Raw genomic sequence first — 20681 nt, 5'->3', positions numbered from 1 at the left:
ATTGCTGGAAAAGCGCAGCAGGTCAGGCAGCGTCAAAGGAGAAGAAGAATCGATGTTTCGGGCATAAGCCCTTCTTCAGGAATGAGGAGGGTGTGCCTAACAGGCTAAGATAAAAGAATTCAACACACGGCGAGACATCGAACAATTCTTCCGCCCAGCGGAAGCGAAGGCAGCGGAGGAATTGTTCAACGTGAGTTGAATTCGTTAATCTGGGAGCGTAGGGGAATGAAGGTGAGGTTACCTCAGATTACAACAGGATCTGGACCAGATGGGCCAATGGGCTGAGAAGTGGCAGATGGATTCAGATGGATCGCATTCAGATAAATGCGATGTGCTGCATTTTGGGAAAGCAAATCTTAGCAGGACTTATACACTTAATGGTAAGCTCCTAAGGACTGTTGCTGAACAGAGAGACCTTGGAGTGCAGGTTCATAGCTCCTTGAAAGTGGAGTCGCAGGTAGATAGGATAGTGAAGAAGGCGTTTGGTATGCTTTCCTTTATTGGTCAGAGTATTGAGTACAGGAGTTGGGAGGTCATGTTGCAGCTGTACAGGACTTTGGTTAGGCCACTGTTGGTATATTGCGTGCAATTCTGGTCTCCTTCCTATCAGAAAGATGTTTTGAAACTTGAAAGGGTTCAGAAAAGATTTACAAGGATGTTGCCAGGGTTGGAGGATTTGAGCTATAGGGAGAAATTGAATGGGCTAGGGTTGATTTCTCTGGAGTGTCGGAGGCTGAGGGGTGAACTTATCGAGGTTTATAAAATCATGAGGGACATGGATAGGATAAATAGGCAAAGTCTTTTTCCTGGGGTGGGGGAGTCAGAACTAGAGGGCATAGGTTTAGGGTGACAAGGGAAAGATGTAAAAGAGACCTAAGGATCAACTTGTTCACGCAGAGGATGGTACGTGTATGGAATGAGCTGCCAGAGGAATTGGTGGAGGCTAATACAATTGCAACATTTAAAAGGCATCTGAATGGGTATATGAATAGGAAGGGTTTGGAAGGGTATGGACCAGGTGCTGGCAGGTGGGACTAGATTGGGTTGGGATATCTGGTCGGCATGGACGAGTTGGACCGAAGGGTTTGTTTCGGTGCTGTACATCTCTTTGATTCCAGTGAAGGAAAGTATGTCTAAACGTATCAGATATTAAATGAACTCTTTGAACCAGTCCGTCTGCTGGATTTATTTATGATGTAAGTGTATTCTTCTAGCATAGGTCAAGATTTAACGAATACATGATGGAAGAAAGAAGGAGGAACTTGCATGGAGGAAAAGCAATTTACAAAGGAGTACATAGAGGGACTACAAAAGGATATAAAAATTGAAATTGCAGGAAAAACTCAGCAGGTTGCAGAATCTGTGGAGAGAAAACAGAGTTAATATTTCATGTCCATGTTTTGGACAAAGATCTGGCAAATGGAATATCATAGGAAAAATGTGAAATTGCCTATTTTAGCAGGAAGAATTAAAAATACGTATTATGTATGTTTGCGAGATTTCAGAGCTTAGGTGTAAGGGGTCCTCATGCATGAATCACAATATATTATTATGCAGATACAGCAACTAATTAGGCATATATTGTGAGGGGGAATTGAATACAAAAGTAGGGATGTTCTGCTTCAGTTATGCAAGGAACTAGTAAGATCACATCTGGAGTACTGGTATTTGTCACCTTATTTAAGGAAGAACATTAGTGCATCAGAAGCAGTTCAGAGATTTTCTATACTAATATCTGTGATTAGTTAGTTGTTAGAAGAGGAAAATAAGGGGTCACTCATTTGACATATGTATAAGATTAGGTAAGATAGGATTAGGGAAGAGTTTGTCCACATTAAGGAGGAGAAGGCATTGGATGTCTTGAATATCATTTAGATAGATAAATCCCCAGGACACGATGGAATCTATGGATGGATGGATGGATGCATGATGGATGCTGAGGGAGACAAGGGAAGAGATTGTTGGGATCTTGTTAGAGATCTTTGCATACTCATCAGCCATAGGTGAGGTCCCAGAAGACTAGAGAATAGCCAACATTGTTGCTTTCTTTAAGAAAGATAACAGGGCTCGTCCAGGAAATTATTGGCTAGTGAGCTTTACACCAGTGGCAGGGAAAGGATTGGAGAAGATTCTTAGGGAGGGGGTATGCTCACATTTGGAAAAAAGGTGGATTTATTAGGGATGGCCAGCATATCTATGTGCAGGGGAGATCTTGTCTCACAAACTTGATTGAGTTTTCTGAGAAAGTGATGAAGATGATTGATGATGGTAGAGCAGTGAATGTTGTGTACTTAATTAAAGCATTTAACATAGGTTTTACTGACGAACTTGACAAGATCACTGATGGTAGGCTGGTCCAGAAGGTTAAGTCATATGGGATCTATGGTAAGTTGGTTAATTGGCTTGGTCATAAAAGGTAGTTAGGCAAAAGTGAGGACTGCAGATGCTGGAAATCAGAGTCTAGATTAGAGTGGTGCTGGAAAAGCACAGCAGGTCAGGCAGCATCCGAGGAGCAGGAAAATCGACGTTTCGGACAAAAGCGTTCATCAGGACTTTCATAAAGGGTAGTTGTGGAGGGCTGTTTTTTAGTGACTAGAGGTGCTCCAGAAGGATCAGTGCTGGGACTTGTGTTGTTTGTGGTCTGTACACATGATTTACTTGAAAACGAAGGTGGTCTGATTAGTAAGTTTACAGACAACACAAAAATCAGTGGAGCTGTGGATAGTGAAGAATGATGTCAAAAGATAGGATATAGATCAGCTGGAAAGTTGGTTGGAGAAATGGCAGATGGAGTTTAATCTGGACTTTGTAAGGAAATGCATTTTGGGACATCAAATGCAAAAAGATAGCGTACAATAAATGATAGGACCCTTAGGAGAATTGGTATATAGCGGGATCTTGGGGTGCAAGGCCATAGCTCTCTGAAAGTGGCAACACAACTGGATAAGGTGGTAAAGAAGGCATGTGGCATGTTTACCTTCATTGGTCAGGGCATTGAGTAGAAAGTTGGCAAGTCATGATGCAGTTGTATAAAACTTTACTTAGAATGCTTTCGGAGCTCTGGTAACCACACTTTGCGAGGGATGTGGAGACTTTGGAGAGGGTGTATCAGTCATTGCCAGGATGTTAACTGGATTAGAGTGTACTAACTAAAAGGAAAGATTGGGCAAACTTGATTGTTTTTGCTGGAGTGCCAGAGGTTCAGGGATCACCTGATAGAAGTATATAAAATTATGAGAGGAATGGATGGGGTGGTTAGTCAGAGTCTTTCCCAGGGTGGGCATAGTTTTAAAGTGAGGGGAAGAAAATTTAAAGGAGATGTGTGAGGTAAGTGTTTTTTTGCTCAGAGGGTGGTAGATACCTGAAATGCACTACCAGGGGAGGTGGTGGAAACAGATACAATAGGACAGTTTAAGAAACATTTAGACAGACACATGAACAGGCAGGAATAGAGAGATACTGGCCATTTGCAGACAGGTGGAATTCATGGAGAGTGGCATCATGATTGAACAGACATGGTGGGGCGAAGGACCGGTTCTCGTATTGTACTGTTTGATGTTCTATAAGGGGAATTCTTTCCTCACAGAGCATCATGAAATTTTGCAATGTTCTTCCTCGAAATACAGTGGAAGCAAAATCATTGAATATTATTAAGGTAGAGGTAGATAGATACATGACAGGAAATGATGTGCAAGGTTAATGGTGTAGGTTGGAATATGGAGTAATCAGATCAGCAATGTTCTTCCTGAATGGCTGAGCAGGCTTGAAGGATACTGAGGCTTACTTCTTCTCCTAATTCATAAATACCTAACATTTTCATAACCTCAAGCTGATGCTTCCCATCATCTAAAGATTTTCATTCTCGTTTAAGAGTTTGCTTCACATTCTCTATAAATTGCACAAGCTGCTTTTAACTTGCTGAGAATTATTTATTTGATCATTTCTACTTGAAAAATTACAATATTTGAATTCTTTCAATTAACAACAGGGGAACAATCATTTCATTCAAGTACACAATCTCTTAAAACAGCAAGCATTGTAATTCATTCATTGCTCTAGATCTAACCACTTATAATTGCCTACGAACTTGTGAAATAGAAGGCATCCCACATTGACAATCGATAGTTGTAAAATATATTGTGTAGCAACCATCCAGTAGTCGACTCCATGGAGTGAAATAGCATGCAATCATTCCCTACTTGTCTTATTGACAAATTCTTTTTAATAGTTCTGTTGACGTTAATGGGTTTACACATTTTTTACACATATATGCCTACTTTTAATAATACTAAAGATCACCTTACCAACTCTGAAGGACCTTATCTCTACTGAAGACTAGCTTAACTCCACTAAGGGCAACCTACTGCCATCCACACCAACCCCCGCCTCCCCTCATCAAAGACATTCCAGTACCAGACCCGAAGCCTTTCCTCTTCAATGCCGTGCTGTGGTTATCCAAACCAATGCAGAACGTTCAGACCTGCTCGTACCAGGCCTAATCTGCACACTTTGGTTACATAGCCCAAAACTATGAAAATCCTAATTCAGTAAAGAAACTGATGTTTAAGTGGTTAGTTGCATCCATAAAATTCTCACTTACAATTCATGACCTGAATTCATTCATACCTTCATCAAAATGAGAAGAGTCATCTTTTGGGTTGGGATAACTCATGAATTCATCTGCCATTTTCCCATGATGGATAGGCTTTCTGTTATGGCAGAAATGCAGGCCATTAATGTTGTCTACATATTCTCATCCTTGCATTCAAGTTTCTTCATAACTTGCCTCTCCCTATCTCTGTAACCTGTTCCTACACCAAACTCTCTGAGATCTGCATGTTCCTACTAAGCTGTTTTCTCATATCAATTGCCCTTTTCATTGTTGACTTCAGCTATTTTGACTCTAAGAATCAGAGAATACATATAGTGTAGAAAAAGGCCATTCTGCCATTGAATCTGCCCCAATCCTGTGAAGAGCATCCCATCCAGACCCAGCCCTGTAACCCCAGAATTCTCACCTTGCCATATATCCTTGAACACTATGGAGAAATACACGTGGCCAATCTAACTAGCCTGCATATCTTTGGACAGTGGGAAGAACTGGAACACTTGGCAGAAACCCACTCAGACACAAGGAGAATGTGCAAACTTCACACAGAGTGTCACCCAAGGCTGAAATTGATCCCACGTTCCTAGTGCTGTGAGGCAGCAATGCTAATCACTGTGACACTGTGCTGCCCTACACTTAAGTCTATTTTTCACTTCTTTAACACACACCTTTAAAACCTTGATGAAGCTCTTGGTCTTTTCTCTGGATCAGTATCAATTTCTGTTTGATTATGCTCCTGTAAAATGCTTTAGAATCATAGAATAGTTTCCGGGCAGGAGATCATTCAACCCATCATGCAGGTGCCAGTCCTCTGCAAGAGGGAGTGACCTAATCCAATCAGCTCAAATTCATTTTCTTTGGTTTACAATCCTTCCACCAGTTCCTTCCTGTCTACTCAAATCAAATGCCTCAAGATTTTGAACACCTCTGTCAATTAACATCTCCCAAATCTCTCTTCTCCCAAGGCAAGCAGAATCAATAGACTGAATGCTACATTTTTTATCCAAATGCAAATTAGAATTGAATCTTTTGGAGGCACTCTTGCTTTGATTCCTAGGGAGATTTTATTCCCATATTATGTACCAAATGTGCTTCATTAACTATCTAACCCATCCCAAGGCATTCCTCATGTTGAGTCCTAGCCCCATTTAAACACACAGAATTCCACATCACTCAGCAGATATCCAACAATAAACTAGGATCCCTGGTACCTGGGCCATATTTAAAAAGCTGCTGGCCGCCCTGATGAGCACTGTCATTCTAAGGTTGCCCTGCTTGGTCAAGGCAGAGTCTAAATATGGAGGAGAAGTGAAAGATGGCACTGTAATTTTCCAACAGGGACTTCCAGGCCCCAGTTGAGGGGGTATTGCAAAGGAGAGGAGTCTTCTTCCCCGAAGGACTGGCAAAGGAGGCTACTCCTCCAGACCCTGGCAGCCTGGTCTAAGGTCGCCACCCGAGTCAGTACAGTCTCCATAGTACAGAGGAATAGCCAGTAATGTCATCAGGAGGTTAGTTAATAACTGTGGTATGGGAAGGTGAGCTCAAGTATTTTCACTTAACTCTTATTGGCTCCTTTAAAGCAGAGAGCATGCTGCTTTGTAGCCATACTATTACGTGCAGTCTATTAATAAATATTGTTTAAAAGTAACCTGGAAGTCCAGCCTAAGTCTGTATGATGACTCAAGTAATCAATCTGAGAGTCGTGAGGACAGGAACACAGCCAGACACAGGCAGCCCACAGACACCACATCAGATCCACTTCAGCCGCCACCCAGGCAGTATCATCAGTGGTAATGTGTTTGATTCAAAATATGGTTTTACTAATATATAATCTTCCATTGACATTGATGGGTCACTTTTATCAACAATTATTGCCCTCTAGACTTTTGCCATTCAAATTTTAAAAATAATCAGCAGACAGCCTTCAGTATTAGAAGAGTTTTGCCCAGGCCTCAAGCCTGCAAAATCAATGAAGCTCTGACCTGTTTTGCAGAAAATAATCCTGTTCCATAAATGGGCAGGCACCCGGAGGAATCGATCATGGCCTTGTTTGACATTCTGTTAAATCACAAGTACATCTGCTTTTGAGGTGTAGCAGAAATTAAAATTAACCATTAATAGTGTCCAGGTAAGCATGCCATGTAATGATTTGGTAATTGCTGTAGTTTTACAATTAATGATATGTACCCACCAATAATTGATATAAATTACTACCTTGCTTACTGACTTAATTATGCTATTGTTGAACCACTGTCAATAAATTTGACTAGCCTGTTAAATCCTTGCAGAGAAATCAGAAATACAATTATTATCATCTGGCAAGCTATTTTGAAGTCAAAGATTATCTGTCTGTGTTCAGATGAATCAGTAGCAGGCAGATAATGCATCCCTTTTTGTTTGTAGGAACAGTTTAGGTTTTAAGAGTGCATTCAAGCAAATGTCCACTTTGATGTGAAACAGGGAAATCATGTTAGAAAGCTTATTTTAAAAGATCTTTTTGAGGGTTGTAATGGTGTCATGGCGTAGAGGTGCCGGTGTTAGACTAGGGTGGACATGGTCAGAGGTCAGATGACAGCAGGTTATAGTCCAACAGGTTTATTTGAAATCATAAGTTTTTGGAGTGTTCCCCCTTTGTTAGGTGAAGTGAGAAAAAAACATACAGGCACAGAATTTATAGAGATGAATGGGCAGAGTGATCATAAGATCATACAAATGGTGTGAATGGAGTGTTGATAAGTTGAATAATAGATATCTGTAGGTCATCCTAAACATGTTAAAGAAGCCATTTCCTATGGACAAGCCCTGCATTTACATAGGATCTGCACAGATGAGAAGGAATGCAATAGACTCTTAAATATTTTGAAGGACGCCCTCATAAGAATGGGATATGATGCTCAACTCATCGATCACCAGTTCTGATGAGCCACAGCAAAAATCTCAATGACCTCCTCAGAAGACAGACACAGGGTACATCTAATAGAGTAGAGAAAATGAGGTCTGCAGATGCTGGAGATCAGAGATGGAAATGTGTTGCTGGAGAAGCGCAGCAGGTCAGGCAGCATCTAGGGAACAGGAGAACCGACGTTTCGGACATTAGCCCTTCTTCAGGAATGAGGAAAGTTTGTCCAGCAGGCTAAGATAAAAGGTAGGGAGGAGGGACTTGGGGGAGGGGCGTCGGAAATGTGATAGGTGGAAAAAGGTCAAGGTGAGGGTGATAGGACAGATTGGGGTGGGGGCGGAGAGGTCGGGAAGAAGATTGCAGGTTAGGGAGGCGGTGCTGAATTTGATGGATTTGACTGAGACAGGCTGGGGGGAGGGGAAATGAGGAAACTGGTGAAATCTGAGTTCATCCCTTGTGGTTGGAGGGTTCCTAGCCGGAAGATGAGGCGTTCTTCCTCCAACCGTCGTTTCGCTGTGGTCTGACGATGGAGGAGTCCAAAGACCTGCATATCCTTGGTGGAGTGGGAGGGGGAATTGAAATGTTGAGCTACAGGGTGGTTGGGTTGGTTGGTCCGGGTGTCCCAGAGGTGTTCTCTGAAACGCTCTGCAAGTAGGCGGCCTGTCTCCCCAATATAGAGGAGGCCACATCGTGTACAGAGGATGCAATAGATGATATGTGTGGAGGTACAGGTGAATCTGTGGCGGATATGGAAGTTTCCTTTGGGGCCTTGGAGGGAGGTGAGAGGGGAGGTGTGGGCGCAAGTCTTGCACCTCCTGCAGTTGCAGGGGAAGGTGCCGGGAGTGGAGGTTGGGTTGGTGGGGGGTGTGGATCTGACGAGGGAGTCACGGAGGGAGTGGTCTTTACGGAATGCTGATAGGGGAGGGGAGGGAAATATATCCTTGGTGGTGGGGTCCGTTTGGAGGTGGCGGAAATGACGGCGGATGATGCGCTGTACATGGAGGTTAGTGGGGTGGTAGGTGAGGACCAGTGGGGTTCTGTCCTGGTGGCGGTTGGAGGGGCGGGGTTCAAGGGCGGAGGATCGGGAAGTGGAAGAGATGCGGTGGAGGGCATCGTCGATCACGTCGGGGGGGAAATTGCGGTCCTTGAAGAAGGAGGCCATCTGGGATGTGCGTTTTTGGAATTGGTCCTCCTGGGAGCAGATGCGGCGGAGTCGAAGGAATTGGGAGAATGGGATGGCATTTTTGCAGGGGGCAGGATGGGAGGAGGTGTAGTCCAGGTAGCTGTGGGAGTCGGTCGGTTTGTAGTAGATGTCCGTGTTGATTCGGTCGCCTGAGATGGAAATAGAAAGGTCGAGGAAGGGGAGGGAGGAATCTGAGACTGTCCAGGTGAATTTGAGGTCGGGGTGGAAGGTGTTGGTGAAGTGGATGAACTGTTCCACCTCCTCGTGGGAGCACGAGGCGGCGCCGATACAGTCATCGATGTAGCGGAGGAAAAGGTGGGGGGTGGGGCCAGTGTAGTTGCGGAAGATGGATTGTTCCACATATCCTACGAAGAGGCAGGCATAGCTGGGGCCCATGCGGGTGCCCATGGCTACTCCTTTCATTTGGAGGAAGTGGGAGGATTGGAAAGAGAAGTTGTTCAGGGTGAGGACCAGTTCAGTCAGTCGAAGGAGGGTGTCAGTGGAAGGGTATGGTCGGTACGGCGGGAAAGGAAGAAGCGGAGGACTTTGAGTCCTTCGTGATGGGGGATGGAGGTGTACAGGGACTGGATGTCCATGGTGAAAATAAGGCGTTGGGGACCGGGGAAGCGAAAATCATGGAGCAGGTGGAGGGCGTGGGTGGTGTCCCGAACGTAGGTGGGGAGTTCCTGGACTAAGGGGGACAGGACGGTGTCAAGGTAGGCGGAGATGAGTTCGGTGGGGCAGGAGCAGGCGGAGACAATGGGTCGGCCGGGGCAGTTAGGTTTGTGGATTTTGGGCAGGAGGTAGAAGCGGGAGGTGCGGGGTTGTGGGACTATGAGGTTGGAGGCGGTGGATGGGAGATCCCCCGAGGTGATGAGGTTATGGACGATCTGGGAGATGATGGTTTGGTCTAATAGAGTACCATTCACTGAAGTGGAGAAAGTATGTCATGTTACTCAGCTGTTGACACTTTGCTCACACTGTCTGACACTCTTGAACACCTCCAAATACCTATTATTCGACCTGTCAACACTCCACTCAGACCATTTGTCTGATCTTTTAATCTCTCTGCCCAATGATCGCTCTTCCTATAATGTCTGTGGCTGTGTGCTTCTCTCTCATGTCACCCAATGAAGGGACAATGCTCTGAAAGTCTGTGATTTCAAATAAGCCTATTGAACTATAACCTGCTGTTATCTGACTTCTGACATGATGACTTGTGTAGTATCCCTACCAACGATCCAGGAGGCCTGGTTCAAGTCCCCTTGTTTAGAGATACATAATAAAATATTTTAGATAAGGTTCCCCAAAGTAGGCTATTGTACAAAATGCGGAGGAATGGGATTGTGGGAGATATAGCAGTTTGGATCAGTAATTGGCTTGCTAAAAGAAGACAGAGGATGGTGGCTGATGGGAAATGTTCATCCTGGAGTCCAGTTACTAGTGGTGTACCGCAAGGGTCGGTGTTGGGTCCACTGCTGTTTGTCATTTTTATAAACGACCTGGATGAGGGCATAGAAGGGCGGGTTAGTAAATTTGCAGACGACACTAAGGTCGGTGGAGTTGAGGATAGGGACGAAGGATGTTGTCGGTTACAGAGACACATGGATAAGCTGCAGAGCTGGACTGAGAGGTGGCAAATGGAGATTAATGCGGACAAGTGTGAGGTGATTCACTTTGGTCGGAGTAACCGGAATGCAAAGTACTGGGCTCATGGTAAGATTCTTGGTAGTGTAGATGAGCAGAGAGATCTCGGTGTCCAGGTACACAAATCCTTGAAAGTTGCCACCCAGGTTGACAGGGTTGTTAAGAAGGCATACAGTGTTTTAGCTTTTATTAATAGAGGGATTAAGTTCCGGAACCAGGAGGTTATGCTGCAGCTGTACAAAACTCTGGTGCGGCTGCACTTGGAGTATTGTGTACAGTTCTGGTCACTGCTTTAGAAGAAGGATGTGGAAGCTTTGGAAAGGGTGCAGAGGAGATTTACTAGGGTGTTGCCTGGTATGGAGGGAAGGTCTTGCAAGGAAAGGCTGAGGGACTTGAGGCTGTTTTCATTAGAGAGAAGACGGTTGAGAGGTGACTTAATAGAGACATATAAGATAATCAGAGGGTTAGATAGGATGGACAGGGAGAGCCTTTTTCCAAGTATGGGGACAGCGAGCATGAGGGGGTATTGCTTTAAATTGAGGGGTGATAGATAGAGGACAGATGTCAGAGGTAGTTTCTTTACTCAGAGAGTAGTAAGGGTATGGAATGCTTTGCCTGCAACGGTAGTAGATTCGCTAAGTTTAGGTACATTTAAGTCATCATTGGACAAGCATATGGACATACATGTAATCGTGTAGGTTAGATGGGCTTCAGATTGGTATGACAGGTCGGCACAACATCGAGGGCCGAAGGGCCTGTACTGCGCTGTAATGTTCTATGTTCTATATATTCTCCTTTTACAAATATTTACTGGGATGAGAATTGTTGATTTTTCTATTCTGCCCAACCAAGAATGTGCTGGTGACATGGACTCTGGTGATGCTAATTTCCTGACAGCTAGGATAGTAACAGTTCATTCATTGCTTTCTTTCTATTTCCGACGTTAGTAAAAAATAACTGGCCTCCATTCACACATCCCTTTAATATTATACCTGGTGTTGGATACACACTGGTGTGGGAAGTTTAGTTACTTAACCTGAAATTCAACTTCAACATGGCTAGAATGGATAAAGCAGAAAGTAGCAGTGCAGTGCAATTATTCAGTGTTTTGAAGTGGTGTCTTACAAGGTTTTGAGATTACTGTGCATATTTTGTCCTAGGCCTGGAGGGGAGTAGTGCCAAAATTCACAGATGATATAGCATATATAATTTGTTATTTAAAAGATCAAAGAAGACTGCAAAGGTATAATTATGAAATGAGGGACTGGTTTAAAAAGTAAATCAGCACAACCAGATGCATTTAGATTAATGAAAACAAGACTAATTACACTCTTAATGGAAGTAGCCTCAGTGCTGTGGAAGAGCAAAGGGTTTTGGGAGTACATGGATACAGATACTTAGGACATTTGAAGTTAATAAATTCCTAGCAAGGAGTAATGGAATTCTAAGTATCGGTGTATGGAAGTTAAATGCTAAGAGTCAATAAAGAACCTATATAAAACCTTCAGAGTACTGCATACATGAGCGAATTTAAGTGATGCATAGCATACATGAACTGATGTCAGCAGATGTGGCCATATTTTAATTGATTGAATAAAGGTCCTCTTTAGACTTAGTTGCGATCACATATTCTTCAGAAATTTAATAACTGTTCATGGATTGAAAGAAGCAGCAATAAATGAACTGTTGAGAGACAAGGACAAACTGTTATACAGGAATTTGAAAGCAATTAGCCATGCATGGGCGGAGAAGGAGTCAACGCTGCATGAACAAAACTGTTTTAACAACTGCTTGCTAAATGGCTGCCATAAGTGTAACTGATTCCCATGCAGAAGTGAACTGCATGATAGTTGTGTCTTTACACAGGCAGCTCGGCCAAATGTAACAAGAAACAGGGAACCTACTTCTGACAGGAGGGCTGGTCCAGAGATAATAGCACCAGAGGCAGAATCAATATTTTGGATGGAAAAATCTAATAGATCGTTAATAATGTTACACCATAAACTTAAATGAAAGTAAATTGTATAAGGATTCAACTCCAGCAGTACTTCAAAGAACAATAGTGCACAAGGATTGAACCTTGGACACCCAGAGACAGACACTGTTGTTTAGAATCATAGCTAACTCCCATAATTAATTAGGTTGTAGCTAAGCTGGATTGTGAATCTTAACTTGATCACTCAAAAGAGCTTACTTTGGTTGCTACATGCTGTTACTTTTAAATAATTGTTTCAGTAATTGTTTGTCTATGAGATTTCTTAATAAGTAGTTGAATTAAAGGTAGCTTACCCACAACATTGTGTAAGTTCTGCATATTTCCAAGGTGTAAAATAAACACACCTCATCCAGAATTATCACCCACTAGAAAGGAAATAAATAAATAAAAAATGTTAGTGCAAAGAAAGATAAAAATCCATTACTGAAACGATTGTTAGAATGAGTAAATTAGTGGTTGTTACTCATAGAATGTTCAAAAATTTGTTGATTTTTAGGAATATTTCACTATATTTTCCAACAGCAGCAAATATTGTAATATCTCATATTTTTAATTAGATGGTTTTTTGTAAAACTAATTATGTTTTCTAATAGAAATACCCAGTCATAAAAACATGGAAAGTAAGAGTGGCGTAGGCCATTTTGTCCATTAAGCCTCTCTAAGCCTCTTTCCATGTTTTTATGACTGGGTATTTCTATTAGAAAACATAATTAGTTTTACAAAAAACCATCTATTTAAAAATATGAGATATTACAATATTTGCTGCTGTTGGAAAATATAGTGAAATATTCCTAAAAATCAACAAAAAATGTTAGTGCAAAGAAAGATAAAAATCCATTACTGAAACGATTGTTAGATTTTCTGTCATAGCACCATAGTTTTGGCTCGATCTCTCAACACCCCTTGATGCCATTAGTGGCTAGAAATCAACTATTTTTTCCTTGAATATATTAATTGACTTAAGTGGAGCATTCCACAAGTTCGCCACACTCTGAGGGAAGAAATTTCTTCTCATCTCAGTCTTATTTGGTCTTATCCTGAGATGGCCATCCATGTTTGAGATCCCTTCAGACAGGTGAAACAGCATCCTGACATTTGGTCTCCACAGTCTGATCAGAATTTTATATGTTTCAATGAGTTCCCCTCTCTTCTAAACTCCAGTGTATACTGGCCTGGTCAACTCAATCTCCTCTCATATGATAATTGTGCTATCCCAGGAATCAAATGATTTTTCACTGTACTCCCTCTATGGCAAGTAAATATTTTCTTAGATAATGAAACCAAAACTACACATAGTGCTCCAAGTGTGGTCTCATCAAGGCCCTGTGCAGCAGCATTAGGGCATCCTTGTTCCTGCACTCAAAGTTTCTTGCAATAAATACTAACATACCATTTGTCTTCCTAACTGCTTATTGTACCTTGTTTGCCTGCTTTCAGTAACTGGCTACAAAGACACACATGTCACTTTGTATGTCAGTATTTCACATTTTAAATAATACTGTGGCATTCTGTATTTCTTACCAAAGTGGCTAACTTCACAGTTATCCACATTATATTGCATTCTGTCATGTATTTGCCCACCCACTCAGTTTTCCCAATTGTTGTGTAACCTTTTACATCTTTCTCACTATTCACAATCCTAACTAGTTTTTTTTTGGCACCAGTGAACTTGGAAACATTATATTTAATTCCTTCATCTAAATCATTGATATATATTGTGAGCAGCTGGAACCCAAGCACTGAATCCTACGAAACACTGTTAGTCACTACCTTTCGGTCTGGAAAAGACCCATTTATTTCCCCTTTCTTTCCTGTCTGCTAACAAATTCTCTGTCAGTATACTACCTCCAAACTCATGTGATTTAATTTTGTACGCTCGCCTCTTAAGGGGTTTTCAAAACCTTTCTAAAACTTCACATCCACTGGGTCTCGCTTAACTATTCTATTAGTTACGTACTCATAATACTTTAAAATAGAATAAAGAACTGCAGATGTTGGAGATCTGAAACAAAAACAGAAATTGCTGGTGAAATTCATCAACTGATGGATAACAGTTCTAAAGAAGAGTCACTGGACTCAGAATGCTAACTCTGCTTTCTTCCCACAGATGCTTACCCATCTGTGTTAGGGAAGTTACTTGAGAAGATTCTGAGGGATAAGATACACATGCATTTGGAAAGTCAGGGTTTGATTAGGCTTTGACAAAGAGTCAGTTAGACTCGAAACGTCAGCTCTTTTCTCTCCTTACAGATGCTGCAAGACTTGCTGAGATTTTCCAGCATTTTCTCTTTTTTGGTTTCAGATTCCAGCATCCGCAGTAATTTGCTTTTATTCTTTGATTAGGAATAGTTAGCCTGGCATTGTGAGTGGGAGATCATGCCTCACAAATTTATTATAGTTCTTTGATGAAGTGACCAGGAAGGTTGACGTGGGCAGGACGTTAGGCATAGTCAATATGGATTTCAGCAGAGTCTTTGATAAGATTCCATCATGGTAGGCTGCTCTGGAAGGTTAGATCACATGGACTCCAGGGTGAACTGGCAAATTGGATACACAAATGGCTTGATGGTAAGAAGTAGAGGGTAATAGTGGAAGGATGCTTGTCGGATTCGAGGCCTGTGACTAGTGGAGTGCCTCAGCGATGGGTGCTGGGTCCATGACTGTTTGTTATCTATATCAATGATTTAGATGAGAAAGTACAAGGTATGATTAGTAAGTTTGTTGATGATACAAAAATAGATGGTATCGTGGACAGTGAGGAAGGTTATCAGAACTTGCAGCAGGACTTTGATCAGCTGAGTAACTGGGCCAAGAAAGGGCAAATGGAGTTTAATATACATATATGTGATGTCTTGCATTTTGGAAAGTCAAATCAAGATAAGAGCTTCATGGTGAATGGTAGGGCCTCAAGGTATGTGGTAGAACAGAGGGATCTTGGAGTTCAGGTTCACAGTTCTCTGAAAGTGGAGTCACTGATAGACAGGGCAGCGAAGAAGGCTTTTGGTACACTGGCATTCTTCAGTCAGGGCATTGAGTATAGAAGTTGGGATGTTATGTTGCAGTTATGCAGGATATTGGTGAGTTTGCATTTGGAGCATTATGTTCAGTTTGGTTACCTTGCTATAGGAAGGATGGTATAAAACTGGAAAGAGTGCAAAAGAAATTTACAAGCATGTTGCTTGGACTCAACAGTCTAAGTTATGGAGAGAGGTTGGATAAACTAGGACATTTTTCGTTGGAGCCCGTAGAAGACTGAGGGGGTCTTTATAGAGGTATATAAGATCATTAGAGGCATGGATCAGGTGAAGCACTCAAGTCTTTTTCCTAGAATTGGGAATCGAGGACTAGAGGGCATTGATTTAAGGTTAGAGGAGAAAGAATAAAAGGGAACCTGAGGGGCAACGTTTTTACACAGAAGGTGGTACACATATGGAATGATCTGCCAGCAGAAATAGTTGAGGTGGTACATTAATAACATTTAAAAGGCATTTTAAGGATCGGAAAGAATGAGAAGAATATGGGCTAAGTAGAGGGAAATAAGATTAGCGTTGATGGACATTTTAGTCGGTGTGGACTAGTTTAGGCCAAAAGGACTGACTCCATGCTGTAGGACCCTTTGACTCTATGACTCTAAGCTGACAGACCTGTTGAACTTCACCAGCAATTTCTGCTTTTGTCTCAAAATACTCCAGTTAATTTGTCGAACATAACTTTTTGTCTAATCTCATTGATAATTCACATTATTTGATGTGGAGGTGCGAGTGGTGGACTGGAGTGGACAAGATTAAAAATCCCACAACACCATGTTATAGTCCGACAGGTTTATTTGGAAGTACAAGCTTTCAGAGCATTGCTCCTTCATCAGGTAGCTTGTAATTTAAAATAAACCTGTCAGCCTATATCTTGGTGTTGAAGATGATCACATTGTTTATAATAGACTCTACCACTTTCCTTTAAGGTTTAGGCAAGGCTGTCTTTAATGAGATGAGATAGAAACTGTCCACAGTAAACTGGGAAAATATGCTAATTGGTAAAACAACTGTGGAGGATGCGAAAAGGCTTACATAAATAAAAAAAAAGCAGCATAGGATAGAGACAAAAAGTAGCAAATGGCCTCAAAGCCATTTCTAAGAACTACTAAAAGGGATTATGGAAGGAAAATGCAAGAGACATCAAAATCAATACGAATGGGAAAATGGCAGATGTTGAATAATTACTCTGTCTCAGTATTTACAGTAGCAAAGAAAGATAGCGGCTGGATGTCCCACAGAAATTAATGGTGAATCTGGGACAGGTTATAAATTATTATAAGTGAAGTATCAATAATGAGAAAATTAATGGAAGTGACAAATACCCAGGACCTGACATTTTCCATCTGAGGGTAGTAAAGCAGCACATTATATGTGCCATAACTATCATCTTTCAGAGTTCCCTAGATACTGGAGTGGTCCTGCTGGATTGGAAAATTGCACATGTCAGTCCGCCCCTCCTTTTGAGAGGGTGACAGAGGAAAACCAGGGAATTACAGTCCTGTTGTAATCAAGAATGGGGTAACTGAAAACCTCAAAATTTTCAGTAATCAGGCAGAGAATCCATTTGGGATGGATTTATGACAAGTAGGTCATGCCTAGCAGACCTCATGAAAAGTTTTGAAGAGGTGACTAATGTAGTGGACAGAGAAATGTCTATCAATTTTGTTTGTACGGACTTCCAGAAGGCATTTGATAAAGTGCCACATAAGAGATTGTTAACTAAAGTAGAAGCCAATAGAAATGAGGGCAAATTGTTGACATGGCTGGGAAAATGGTTGTGTGACAAGTGACAGAAAGTAGGGAAATGGATAGCTGCTCAAATTAGCAAGATATGTCCCACAAGGATTTGTGTTATGGTCTCAGTTATTTACATTAGTTATTAATGACTTGGATGATGGCATAGAAAGTCATATGTCTAAGTTTGTTGATGACCCAAAGTTGGTCAATATTGTAGATTGTGATAGTGATAGTGATATTAATAGACTAGACGAATAAATGAAACTGTGGTAAATCGATTTCAATGTAAGCAACTTCAGGTACCAAGATCTTTAAAATACCATGAATAGGTGCAGAAAATAATCAAGAAAGTTAATGGAATGCTAGCCTTTATATCTCGACAATTAGCGTAAAATGATGCAAAAATTATGCTGCAGTTATGCAAAAGAGAAGCAGGAGGCTAGAAGATCAAAGCAAGCCAGGCAGCATTAGGAGGAAGAGAGGTCAATACTTTGGGTATAACCCTTATTAAGGACGAGGGTTGGGTGTAAGGGGAGTTGCAGATAAAGAGGGGAGGGGCATTGGGGATGAGTGGGGTGGTGAGGTGAGTTTAGATGAACACGGGTCGAAAGTACAACCTGGTTGGTTGATGGGAGGAATGAATCCAGTTTGTAGCTGGAAGGAAGGGTTGATCAGAGGAATGGAAGGGAGGGGCAGGGGCTGGGAAGGGAGTCAGGGGAAGGGAAGGAAAGGGAGGTTATTTGAAATTGAAAAACTAAATGTTTAATCCTCTGGGTTGTAGGCTGTCCAGGCAGAATTTGAATTGTTGTTCCTCCAATTTGCATATGATTCACTGTGGCAATGGAGAAAGCCAAGGATGGTCATGTTGGAAAGGGAGTGGAGAGGGGAATTAAAATGGGCAGTGACTGGGCGATCCGGTTGGCCCCTGCAGGCCCGGCTGAGACGCTCTGTGAAACGTGCTCTGAGTTTACATTTGGTGTCCCCGATGTAGAGAGGACAACATCGGGAGCACCATAAACTAAGTTGGAGGAGAGGCAGGTGAATCCCTGTCTCACCTGGAAGAACTGTTTAGGACCCTGGATGGAGGGGAGGTGGGGTGGTGTGCGGGCAGGTTTTGCATCTTTTCCGGTTCCAGGGGAAGGTTCGGGGGGTGGTAGGGGGGTGGAAGGGAACCAAGGATTGGTGAAGGGAATGGTCCTTCCGGAAGATGGTGGTGGTGGGGGGAGGGGAAGCTGTACTTGTGATGGGGTTGAATTAGAGTTGGCAGAAGCATGTAAGGATGATAAGTTGGTTGTGGAAACTGGTGGGGTGGTAAGTGAGGACAAGGGGAATCCTGTCTTTATTGCGTTTAGCATGGGGGAAGCATTTAGAGCAGTGGAGCAGTTATACAAAACCTGTTTAGACCCACTTAGAAGACAGAGAGCAGATCTGGTCACTACACCTTGAGTATAATGGAGGCTTCCAAGAATGATATCTGGACATTAGGGGTTAGGTTATGAGTAGAGATTATATAACTTAAACCAGCTTTCTCTAGAAATTAGAAGTTTAAGGGGTGATCTGATCAAAGTCTTCTATATATTAACAGGAAAAGACAGGCTAGATACAGATAAAATATTTCCAATGGTTGGGGGTTCTAGAACTTGGAGACAACATCTAAGAATTAGGGCAAGAGCATTCAGGAGAGATGTTATGAAGCATTTCTGCACACATAGGGTGATAGATGTTTGGAACTCACTTTCACAAATGGTACTTAATTCTATATCAGTTGTCATTTTAATTATGAAATACATAATGTTTTTATTAAACAAAGGGATTCAGAGATATGAACCAAAGGCAGCTATATGAAGATAGGCCACAGATTTAGCCATTGAATGGTGGAACATGTTGGAAGGACTGAATACCCTACTCCTGTTCCTACATTCTTATGTTTCCTACACTAATGTTGGGTTTAATTGATACTACATCTATAATTTCCAGTTTTCTCACTCCCTTCTCTTTTCAGTCCTAGAAAGCTTTTATCTTCTTGGATATAGGAACATGCTATCATAATTACTACAGCACAAGCCTTCTTCAGTTTGCTCTTGTCCTGGGTAATTGGGGAGTTCTACCAATATAAAATATAATTCACAGGATCCTTTTATTATACTGGTTTTGGCTGTTTCATCTATGAAAAAGGATTGGTAACACTAAAGGGCAGGTGCCTTTTATTTGTTAGCTCTGTCAGATGCCATGTCACCACTATCAGGTCAATCAAATAATGTTAAAGTTCATAAAAAATATAGCTTTCCTATTTTTGAGTACATCAAAGAACTTCTGGAAAGCAGAACCTCTGAATGAGGAAACAACTTTTCATATCTCTGAAGGTCAAGTTTCTGACAGGAGTTATGTTCAATCTAGAATGAAACTGGATCAGGCATAGGTACACTGCATTCTTTTTGTCTTCAAGGTGAGCTTTCATCACTATTTGATGTGAGCATTGTGATTAAATGTCTGCAAAGCCTAGGATTGTGACAGGTTTGCAAAGTGACCTCCAGTTTTAAGCTTATGTGAAAGATTACTGCAGTTGTTGGAGCAACTGGCCTAATACCATTTTAATCTATTTCTTCCTCAGGATTAATTATGCTTTCTTGAGATCTATTGTTCTTGTAAAAGTGAGAATTACATGTTCTCATAAATGAATGTTAATGCATTGTATGAAATCTGTTATAGGTGAAAATAAATTCAAAGGAAAAATTTAAAGGAAAATAACACAATTGCAGTATAAATTTGTTTTAGCAAACTATTTTGAATATTGGTATGTACTTCAGTGTAGAAAAAGGGACAAACTGATTATTCTTTATTGTTTTTCACACAGCAAATGTCATCAACAACCACTAACATGAAACAAATCGAAGAGTCAGTCCCATCACAGGAAGCAAAGTAGCTGACACCACATTGCCAAAGGCTTGGCATTTCCTCTATTAAAACAAACATTTTTTTTCTGCAGTGACCCTTCTGTGTTTTATATTCAGAGATTCCATACTGTGACTAAAGAAGATTATGCAGCATTCCAGTATTGCTTCCTGAAAGAAATGTAATTAAGATAAATTAGTTGAGTTTAATATAATAGCGGTTGAGTTAAAATGAAGGGTGCAGAACACATTTTTCAGCAACAATGTGCATACAATGCCTGAAAAATAACATTTGATGTTCAATATTTTGCTGTTAATAGTACTTTAATAATCTTACATTTTGTCTTTTTTGTTATCTAATTGCAAAAGCTTTGGATCATTACTGTTCCAATATGGCTTGAATCTGACACTTTGAAACACCAAATGCATTTAACTGTCTTAAAATAGAATTTGCAGTCTGAAAAGTGCTATTTCTCAAAGTTTAACATTGAGAACTAATATTTAGCTTCTTCCAAAATTGTCAGAAAATTAGCCCAGCTAATCTGGACTTTTGTTACAGCTGAAAAAGTGCAGAAATGATTTAATACCTTTGCATCAGTTGTTAATTTTGAAGCAAAGATAACAATGTTTATTCTCTGGAGTTTATGATAAGGTTTCAGTGCATAAGTGACAGTTCAGTTTGATCAG

At 41.4% G+C, this 20681-nt stretch overlaps 2 long non-coding RNA genes across 2 annotated transcripts in view; one reads left to right on the top strand and one right to left on the bottom strand.

Annotated features, from left to right (window-relative positions):
- The window catches only part of LOC148149644 (uncharacterized), a 20416-nt gene extending 7748 nt beyond the window's left edge, over positions 1 to 12668 (bottom strand). Inside the window, exon 1 of the long non-coding RNA XR_015757539.1 lies at positions 12628 to 12668. This is a non-coding gene — a long non-coding RNA (uncharacterized LOC148149644). The remainder of the gene's footprint in view (positions 1 to 12627) is intronic.
- LOC122552033 (uncharacterized) lies at positions 6363 to 20681 on the top strand. Its single transcript, XR_006312272.2, has 3 exons — positions 6363 to 6399; positions 6603 to 6737; positions 19958 to 20681. It is a non-coding gene; the product is annotated as an uncharacterized LOC122552033 (long non-coding RNA).

The sequence above is a fragment of the Chiloscyllium plagiosum genome, unplaced genomic scaffold, assembly GCF_037043375.1.
Source record: "Chiloscyllium plagiosum isolate Xiang-an unplaced genomic scaffold, Cpla_swu_hap1 HiC_scaffold_7, whole genome shotgun sequence".
NCBI lineage: Eukaryota > Metazoa > Chordata > Chondrichthyes > Orectolobiformes > Hemiscylliidae > Chiloscyllium > Chiloscyllium plagiosum.
Note: the sequence above shows the minus strand (reverse complement) of the source record. Positions and strands in the feature narration are given on the sequence as shown.